We start from the raw sequence: 8,587 nt of genomic DNA on the forward strand, positions 1-8,587 counted from the left end.
TTCGTTGTCGGTGCATCCAAATGTGCTTCCTTTTCGTTGGCGGTGCTGCCTTTTCTTTGTCGGTGCTTCCAAATTTGCTTCCTTTTCGTTGGCGGTGCTGCCTTTTCGTTGATGGTGCTTCCTTTTCGTTGTCGGTGCTTCCAAATGTGCTATCTTTTCTTTGCCGGTGCTGCCTTTCCGTTGTCGGTGCTTCCAAATGTGCTTCCTTTTCGTTGGCGGTGCTGCCTTTTCTTTGTCGGTGCTTCCAAATGTGCTTCCTTTTCGTTGGTGGTGCTGCCTTTTCTTTGTCTGTGCTTCCAAATGTAATGCCATTTCGTTGTCGGTGCTGCCAAATGTGCTGCTTTTCGTAGTCGGTGCTTCCAAATGTGCTGCTTTTCGTTGTCGGTGCTGCCTTTTCGTTGTCGGTGCTTCCAAATGTGCTTTTTTTCGTTGGCGGTGCTACCTTTTCGTTGATGGTGCTTCCTTTTCGTTGTCGGTGCTTCCAAATGTGCTATCTTTTCTTTGGCGGTGCTGCCTTTTCGTTTTCGGTGCTTCCAAATGTGCTTCCTTTTCGTTGGCGGTGCTGCCTTTTCTTTGTCGGTGCTTCCAAATGTGCTGCCTTTTCGTTGTCGGTGCTTCCAAATGTGCTGCCTTTTCGATGTCGGTGCTTCCAAATGTGCTGCCTTTTCGTTGTCGGTGCTTCCAAATGTGCTGCCTTTTCGTTGTCGGTGCTTCCAAATGTGCTGCCTTTTCGTTGTCGGTGCTTCCAAATGTGCTGCCTTTTCGTTGATGGTCCTTCTATTTTTAATGTTGTTTTGACTCTAGTATTATTGTATATGGTTCTTGATTTGACTAGCGTATTATTCCATCCGGTGCATGTATATAAGCGTGTTCTAGACAACAGGACGTTCAGTTTGTTACTGTCGACGATGGTGTAATGATCACCTCTATTATTTCATCTGGTGCATAAGTCGCGTAATTACCTGTTCTTGCGAACTCGATGGCATCTTTACCGACTTTAACGGCGAACTCGATGGAGGTTGTACCATCGACTGCGGGAACTATGACGTCAGCGTTGACAATGGTGGAGCAGATCCCGTTGGCAACGTCGATGTAAACACTGGAGGAGACTTCAACAGACGTGGTACCGCCAACAGAAGAGACTATAATGCCGCTAGTGCTGGATGCACAGGGAAACTCGGCGAACGCTGGTTCGCCATCAATGGAGACTTCAAAGGTTGCCGAATCGACAACAACTAACGAACATCGGTGCTGTTACTGCGACAAGATTTTCTCAAACAACAGCAATGCTCGACGACATGAGAATAGAGAATGTGCCAAGAACCTATATCGTAAAATGTTTGTTTGTGAGAAATGTCATAAGCAGTTTGCCAGAAAAGATAATATGAAAACGCACATGAAGGCATGCAAAGGTCCTGCTGTTCGGCAGAAAGTAAAGGTTTCGGCGCAACAACGATGCATTGATGTTCATAAGAGTATGCCTGGGGATGGTGCAACTGCGGCAACGTCAGTATCTGGATCGGGTCTGAAAGGTTCGTCTTCATCACCACGGTATCCTTGCAGCTACTGTGATACGTCGTTCGCATTTGCTCATGATGCACGAAGACATGAGCGGAGCAAATGCACGAAGAATCCATCTCGCATGAAGTTTCGATGTGATGAGTGTCATGAATGGTTTACTCGAATTGATAATTTGCGACGACATGCGAAAAACTGTAAAGGTGAAGTCCGTGTGCCTACTGCTGAACTACCTGCAGAAATTTCGACTCCTCGGTTTAGGTTGGAGACACGAAAGCGTACAAGCAAGAAAACCGATGTGCAGCAACCGATTGGTATGACGTCTGAACAGGAAAATAAACCTAAGACTGTGTTCGGAGCATTACAAGTGAACGATAATGGCTTCTACTTGGCGCAGTCTGCATTTCGTGGAACGTTGAAAGACTACTATTATCTAAATACGTTCGGTGAGTCAAAGGACATTTGTAATTTTCTTGACGATATCAGACAGAAGATAATCAATCAGCTTACTGATGATGTAGCAACAAACGGACCTTTGAAATATAACTTGTGGTTGGACTGTATATATGGAAAGCCATATCCGTTCGATGACAAAGTGAAGAAGTGTGCATTCAAGACATCGGCTGCAGTAATTTACAGTTCTAACGATGTGAAGCAAACTGTTAAATACGGTATCCAGAAACTCTGTCAAGAAGAGGTGGACTATGTCTGTAAAGGTTCTGGCTGGACTCTGTCTAGTATAAACCGATTGGAGCTAAGAATTAGTCATTTCACACCGCTGCGGAACTAAATGATTATAAGATTGCTGGCTTTCGTAAGTGATCCTGTAGTAGAATATATATTATGTAATAAATATTATGTTTGTGAAAGAACTTGTGTTGTTTTTGTTTTTTTCTCGAACCTGTCACTATTATGTTAAATTGTTATTTTTTTTCATCGTCCAGAATCGTACCAAGGACCTAAGTCGATCTAATTAATCAGTACATTGATTGGAAATTTATTTAATGATTTCTGAACTTTTTCCCGAATCTCTAGCATTAAAATTATGAATTACCAATATGTTGTTGTTGATGGCTTATAGGATGATGATGACAGTAGAGGTTTTAATGTCTCTTTAAGAATGTTGAACATGGAATAATGAAATTATTATTTTTTTACATCAAATTAAACATTATTGCATCGATCGGGTATCGAACCAAGGACTGAAACTAATCGAATCAATCTGTAAATTAATGAGTGATTTATTTAATGAATTTTGGAATTTTTCCCGAATTTCTAGCTAAATAATTACACGATTCCAAGATGGCGGCCAAATGACAAGATGGCGGGTGACAAAGCAATAATAAATGATTACTGCACTCTAGCGGATAAGAATTAAACTAACATGGCGTCAGTGCACTTTCGCCGACGATAACAAGATGATGATGGCTACCAGCAGACGAAGACAAGATGGCGGACATGACATCATACTAGTTGACCTTGTTATTGGTGGTGGTAGGTTAGTCTGTAGGTGACTTCCGTGCTGCAGCGGTGACGTCATAATCCTATAAATGGCTTAACGTTGGCTTGATTTAAGGATGCTTAAGCCTGTTTTAGGAATTTTCAGCCGCTGGGATTTTTAAGGAATAAAACGGGAAATTTTCCCTCGAAACGGGAATTTTCCCCTCGAAAACGGGAATTTTTTTTCTTAAAACGGGAAATTTTGAGTCATTTTGAGGCATTTTTGAGGAATTTTGAGGAATTTTTGCCGTCGTGACGTCACAAATCCAAGATGGCGAACCGACAATCACAATCCACTACCTGCATCCTGTCCCCGGACCGGCTATCCTATACTACTAATATGCATGTTATTTTTATATATACCATATTTAATTATCAGTCTGGTAAATGTCTCGATGGCCGTGTGGTTAAAGGCGTATGTTATCCAACCTAGAGATCAGAGCTGCAATGGTTCGAATCACAGCGCTTCCAATGTATTTTGCATTAAAAATTAAATTTAATATATCGATAAGGACCATAATAGCTATGGTAGGTAATGGAATATCGGCCTTATGTGATGAGACAGAGCGACGCTGCCGCTGTCTAGGAACCAACGAGCAAAACTCCTACGGAAAAAGTGGTAACTTCCATGTTAAATGCGTGTCGCAATAAGCAGACTGCTATGGAGCGATCGCAGCGATACCATGTGTGTCGTGGCAAAACCTGAACTATAGAGCGTGCGGCGCATGCTCATTAGGAGCCCTTTTTTTAGCTATCACGTGCTTGTTTTTCCTGCCATACAGAAAATTACGATTTGTTTGTAAACAAAGATGCAGAGAAGCAATACTTTATTTACAAAGGATGTTACTTTATATTATTTTCTAAACTAGATTGGTCAATTACTTTGATATTGACTTATAAAACACTTGTTATTAATTTTCTCGGCAAATAATTATGTACTAAATCTAAACAGGCGTAACTCGGACCTATTGCATCTCTGCATGTTTATTTCTAAAAGTTACACTCGTTAAAATACTTAACCTTCTTTAAGCTTTCAATTTCAAAGAAAGGCTAGTATTCTGGTTAAGGTGCCTGATATTATCTGGTTTGTACCATATGAAACCCCGACATCTGTCATGTTAACCATAATAAATATATTGCCAGAATGGAATCACTTTCTTGAGCATTTTATTTGGTTTAAGTTACCATGCGCATGTATAAAACGTACCTATATTTTAAAAACATACAGGCCTCTAACCCAGGTGTGAATACATTATATTACACTTTTGACACATAGGTCAGGAATGTTCTGTTATGAAATGAATCTAGTTATCATGTTCGTTACTAAAGTTTTTTTCTCCTGTAGGCCTGACTAAATCCTACTTTGTTACCATTAAAACCAATTTTACCACAACTGGGTTTACAGTTTCACCCCCCCCCCCCCTCCCCCCTTCAGTGGTTTTATACACAGTTAAACATTAATAACATATTACCTCAAAATGCTGAATTACATGGTACACAAATAGGCCAAAATTGCATTTTGTAATAGATTCTCACTTATAGAATGGGCCTTAAATGTTGGCCAGCGCATACAGCTGGCTTCGCAAGGAGGTGGGAGGGAGTTTCACCACAAACTATGTGGCGTTCCTACAGACCATGACGTCCTTCTGCACACTGCAAGCCCGACGAAACCCCTGCTTGGCAGGTCCTCACAAGGCAGCAGTAGCTAGGTAGGTAAACTATCTTTCAGGCAGAGAAGCAGTATAGCCATACAGACTATACATTAACATATTGAGAAGCGATAACATTTATACTTTACAAACTACTCAGTGAAATTGCGCTGTTGCAATGCATTGCCAGTCACCACTTCTCAGAATATTTTTTTGCAGAATAAGAAGCATGTTGAAGGTTGGGATATAATCTAGGCTAACAGTGACCCATAATCAACACTGTTAATATTTGTTGAACTATTCAGGTTTTTAATCAGAATATAGAAAACTAAAGCAGAATAATTAAATATAGCAGTTTTTGCCTAAGTCATGAGCATACATTTATCCAGACGAATCAATAATGCTGTGTACTCTGTTTTGCAAAAATCTGGCTTCTGGGAGCCCTAGTAGATCAAGCTGTCAAAACAACTGTCCAAAAGTTGGCCAAAACAGTTAACCATGATCACTCTGATGTTTGATATGAAACCTATTTCAATGAATGAATTAATGAATGTCTCATTTATGTGCCATACTTTCTGAAAAAAGGAAAGGGGAAATTGAATTTGCTGTAAATAAAAAAATGTACCTTCAGACATGTTATACCAATATATTTAAATTTCATTCAAGATAACAAATTAAAAGGTTCACTGTTCACAAGACACAAAACCTAAACCCATGTTTACTGGTGCCAATAAAATTGGCAAATATAGTTGTCTTGTTTTCATATAGTTACAAAATTAATGTTAAAATTATATTTCAACAATCAAAAACAACACTGTTACAACAACTTCATGCTGTATAATAGTGTAAATATGTACCAAGGTAATTTTTCCAGTTGTTAGGGTTTCACCCACTCACTTTTGTGGTGCTGTAGTGCCATAACTGTCACAGGGTATACTGAAAGCTCCAAAGTCAGGGTATGACCTACTTGGTCCAGATTATTTTCAAATGCAGAAAATATTTCATGCAAAGGTAACCTGAATAGGCTATTTATATGTATTACTAGTTTACCTGAGTCAAACAACATAATTTACTCTACTAATTAGTTTATTACATCCGCCATATCATTTCAGAGTACAATTTTTTACAAATATATTGGACAAGTGAATTTTATACATTAAATATCATGATGAGCAAAAAATCAACCAATATATGAAGAAATGTTTACACTCTTCAGCTGCGAGAAGAAGAAAAGTTTTTATTTTATTTATTTATTTTTTAAAATATTCAAGTCGACTACAAAAATATACAATTATATTGTACATGTAGTATAGGACTCGTCAAGAATATTAAACATTATGAATACACATTTAAGTACAATCATATACACATAAACGTAAATAATAGTAAAAAACAAATAATGTACATTATATAATAATAATAATACATTTTTAGCATAGTTTTGCTTCCATAATATCATTAATAGAATAAAAACTGAATTCCAACAGCAAATCTTTCAGTTTTTTTTAAATACACAAAGTTGGTTTTTTGATTTAAAATGTGGTGGAAGTTTATTAGAAAAACATATAGCAGAGTATCTCGGACTATTTGCAAAAAATTTTGTACGATGTTGTCATATATGAAAATTATTTTTTGTTCTAGTCGAATAATTATGTAAATTTAAATTCTGCAGTTCATTTAATAGTGAATGAGCAAATATAAGTAATTCATAAATGTATAACGATGGTAATGTTAAGACACCTAAGCTTTTGAAAAGTTGTCTGCATGAGGTACGATAATATACATGCATTTTTATACGTAAAAATATTTTCTGTATTTGAAAAGTTTTAGATGAGTCCGTGGAATTACCCCAAAATATTATTCCATATCGTGAGGTTCAACATAACCAAAGTAAATAATTTTTAAAGCATTTAGATTAGTCCGTTTTGAAAATGTTCTCATAACAAATAATATTGAGCTCATTTTTTTAGTTAAATGAGCAATATGAGATTTACAATTAAGGTTCTTCTCAATATATTTACCTAGTATTTTGGTTGAATTTGATTGAGATATATTATCACCATTAATCGATACAGTTGGGTCTTGCAAATTGTATAAGTTATTAAGTTTAAAATGCAGCCACGTTGCTTTGTGTTAGTAAGAATTAATTAATTAGCCTTAAACCAATCTATGAAGTCCCTAGGTAAAATTTTAATATTTACAATTAAACTTAAAGGGTTATCTCCATGTATATAATACAATTTTCCCACTCTTAACATTTTTAGGCAAATCTTTAACGTATATAAGAAAAAGCAAAGGTCCTAGTACAGAACCCTGAGGAACACCAACAGATATGTTTTGCCTATCTGAATGAACATTATATTTTATGTTGGTTAAGGGATCTATATGTTGTACTACGACTACTTGTGAACGCTGAGACAAGTAAGATGTTAACCAATTAAGCACTGTATCTCTTACATCATATGTGCTTAACTTTTTAATTAATATTTTATGGTTAACACTATCAAAAGCCTTACTTAGGTCACAAAATAGCCCAACAGGATGATTCCTTCTGTGTAGGTCCATAGTTATATTGCTGATAAATTCATAAAGTGCAGTTATCGTCGATTTACAACACCTGTATCCATGTTGACTGTCCACTAAAATTTTATTTTTCTCAAAAAAAAAATGACATTAATCTATTAAACATTAATAATTCTAATATTTTTGAGAATGAGGACAGAAGAGATATTGGCCTATAATTCTAACAGGCGTCACAAGGACCTTTTTTATGCAAGGGAATAACTTTTGAACACTTCCATAAGGTAGGAAAATGACCTTGCATAAAAGATTCATTATAAAGATATAACAATGGGTCAACTATATAATCAATACAAGTCTTTAATAATAAAATCAGGTACAGCATCTAAACCTGATGAACGTTTACCTTTTGATTTATGAACTAGGTACTTACAATAACTCCATTTTAGTTACAGGAAATATGAAAATAGAAGACGATGTATAGGTTGTGCCAGAAATGGAGGCTGTATTGTACACATTATTATTAATAATCTGATTAACACGGAGTTGGTTATGCACTATTTTATAAAAATATTCACTAAACTCATTAGAAAAAATCTTTGCTCTTCTGGTTTTGAACGACAGCATCTTACTGCACATTTTCGCTCATAGGCATATCGTCCAGACATTTTTATCATTTCACGTTTTCTTGCCAACCAAATATTTTAAAATTATTTCTAATTTACCAGCTGCAAGTTGTTGTTTACCACTAAACACAAGATGGCGCCAGCAAGTCAACCCTTGCGAGTCAAATAAATATCCTACTTATTTTAGCGGAGTATTTTCAAAGCAAATTATTTCTATTATAATACTGAATAATTTTAAAAATTGATGTAGAAACTTCGTTACAAGTACAAGTAGCTATGCTATACTTGTTGAAGTCTTTAGTGTGATTGTGTGATATTGCTTTTAGCGCGGTCACCTGTATCATGGCGAATGACGAACTAACAAAAAAAAAGGGTCCATCATAAAAACAATGCTTGTGCAACAATTTCCTATTCCAGTTTCCTCCCCATGCTAGGAACAAGGAGCATGTAAGAAGATCTGGAGTGGACATGTGTAAGGCGAGAGCGAAGCCAGCCGGTTGCGAAGAAGGGTTGAAAAGAAAGAGGAAGAGAGCGTATTTCTACTGCAAACGCAGCCCCAGCCCACTTGTCCTTGAGGTTTAAGTGGCGCTGGTGTGCGGCTACAATGGTGATTTCCTGTAGCGCATATGGTTGTACAAATCGATGGAATTCCAAGCCGGATGGCGTTGCTTTTCACATGTATTAAAGATTTTTTTTTTTCATTTGTTAACTAAATTAATTCCCAAAACTTTTGAAGCATCAGAAAAAAGTGGCAAATTTTTTAAACGGAAGTAA

This window comes from Bacillus rossius, chromosome 5 (genome assembly GCF_032445375.1).
Source record: "Bacillus rossius redtenbacheri isolate Brsri chromosome 5, Brsri_v3, whole genome shotgun sequence".
Lineage (NCBI taxonomy): Eukaryota > Metazoa > Arthropoda > Insecta > Phasmatodea > Bacillidae > Bacillus > Bacillus rossius.